The following is a 2570-nucleotide window of genomic DNA, read 5'->3' as shown; positions in this document are numbered from 1 at the left end:
TGTCTGGTCGTTCTGGTGCTCAGTGCTCTGTAGCGTCGACCAGATGGCAACAGTTCAAAGAGGGAGTGTGCTGGATGTGAGGGGTCCAGAGTGATTTTAACAGCCCTTTTGCTCACTCTGGATAAGTACAGTTCTTGAATAGATGGGAGGGTTGTACCGATAATTCGCTCAGCAGTCCGGACTACCCTCTGTAGTCTTCTGAGGTCCGATTTAGAAGCTGAGCTGAACCAGACAGTTACTGAAGTGCAGAGGATGGATTCGATGATGGTGGAGTAGAACTGTTTCAGCAGATCCTGTGGCAGGATAAACTTCCTCAGCTGGCGAAGGAAGTACAACCTCTGCTGGGCCTTTTTCACAATGGAGTCAATGTGAATGTCCCACTTCAGGTCCTGAGAGATAGTGGTGCCCAGGAACCTGAATGACTCCACTGCAGTCACAGTGCTGTTCATGATGGTGAGTGGGGGGAGTGCAGGGGGGTTTCTCCTGAAGTCCACGATCATCTCCACTGTTTTGAGCGTGTTAAGCTCCAGGTTGTTGAGAGTGCACCAGACAGCCAGCTCTTTAACCTCCTGTCTGTAAGCAGACTCGTCACCGTCCTGAATGAGGCCGATGAGTGTGGTGTTATTTGCAAACTTCAGGAGCTTGACAGAGGGGTCCTTAGATGTGCAGTCATTAGTGTACAGGGAGAAGAGCAGTGGGGAGAGAACACAGCCCTGGGGGAGCTCCGGTGCTGATTGTACGGGTGCTGGATGTGTATTTTCCCAGCCTCACTAGCTGCTGCCTGTCTGTCAGGAAGCTGTTGATCCACTGACAGATGGAGGTGGGCACGGAGAGCTGAGTTAGTTTGGGCAAGAGGAGGTTTGGGATGATCGTATTGAAGGCAGAGCTGAAGTCCACAAACAGGATCCTCACATAGGTCCCCGGTCTGTCTAGGTGTTGCAGAACATAATGCAGTCCAATGTTTACTGCATCGTCCACAGACCTGTTTGCTCTGTAGGCAAACTGAAGAGGATCTAGCAAGGGTCCAGTGATGTCTTTCAGGTGGGCCAGCACCAGTTTTTCAAATGACTTCATGACTACAGACGTTAGAGCCACAGGCCTGTAGTCATTTAGTCCTGTAATTTTGGATTTCTTTGGGTTAGGGATGATGGTGGAGCGTTTGAAGCATGAAGGGATTTCGCACAGTTCCAGCAATCTGTTGAAGATCTTTGTGAAGATGGGGGCCAGCTGGTCAGCACAGGATTTCAGACAGGCTGGTGTAACACAATCTGGGCCTGGTGCTTTTTTCCTTTTCTGCTTCCGGAAGACCTGGCGCACCGCATCCTCGCTGATCTGTATTGCAGGTGTGGGGGAGAGGGGGGATGCAGGAGGTGTGAATGGTGAGAGTGCCTGATTGGAGAGGTGTTCAGGGTGGGTTGCAGGAGCTGTGAATGGTGTGAACGGTTGTTTGGAGAGGCATTCAGGGTTGGTTGCAGGAGTTGTGAATGGTGTGAATGGTTGTGTGGGGAGGTGTTCAGGGCAGGTGATGGGTGTTCTTTCAAACCTGCAGTAAAACTCGTTCAGATCGTCTGCCAGTCGTTGATTTTCCACAGTGCTGGGGGGTGGTGTCTTGTAATTGGTGATCTTCTTTAGGCTTTTCCACACTGATGCGGAGTCGTTCAAAGTGAACTGAGTCCTTATTTTTTCAGAATAATTCCTCTTTGCCACTTTGATCTCCTTTTCCAGTGTGTATTTAGCCTGTTTATACAAGACATTGTCCCCCTTCCTGTAAGCATCTTCTTTGGCCTGACGGAGCTGTCTGAGTTTTGCAGTGAACCACGGTTTGTCATTGTTGTAATTTAGTTGAGTCTTGGTAGGAATACAATGTGTACGATGGCTCTGGATGTTTCTACTCCAGACTCAGTCCACTGCTTCCGCAGGTCCCCCAAGGTCTGGAATCGGTCCTTCTCCACAATCTTCCTCAGGGTCCGGTCACCTCTTCTCGTTGTGCAGCGTTTTTTCCACACTTTTTCCTTCCCACAGACTTCCCACTGAGGTGCCTTGATACAGCACTCTGGGAACAGCCTGTTCATTCAGAAATTTCTTTCTGTGTCTTACCCTCTCGCTTGAGGGTGTCAATGATGGCCTTCTGGTCAGCAGTCTTACCCATGATTGCGGTTTTGAGTAATGAACCAGGCTGGGAGTTTTTAAAAGCCTCAGGAATCTTTTGCAGGTGTTTAGAGTTAATTAGTTGATTCAGATGATTAGGTTAATAGCTCGTTTAGAGAACCTTTTCATGATATGCTAATTTTTTGAGATAGGAATTTTGGGTTTTCATGAGCTGTGTGCCAAAATCATCAGTATTAAAACAATAAAAGACCTGAAATATTTCAGTTGGTGTGCAATGAATCTAAAATATATGAAAGTTTAATTTTTATCATTACATTATGGAAAATAATGAACTTGATCACAACATGCTAATTTTTTGAGAAGGACCTGTATATATATATATATATATATATATATATATATATATATATATATATATATATATATATATATATATACACACACACCATCACTGTACTTTC

The sequence above is a fragment of the Carassius carassius genome, chromosome 43, assembly GCF_963082965.1.
Source record: "Carassius carassius chromosome 43, fCarCar2.1, whole genome shotgun sequence".
In the NCBI taxonomy this organism is placed as follows: Eukaryota; Metazoa; Chordata; class Actinopteri; order Cypriniformes; family Cyprinidae; genus Carassius; species Carassius carassius.
The sequence above is the reverse complement of the archived record's forward strand: the minus strand, read 5'-3'. Positions refer to the sequence as shown.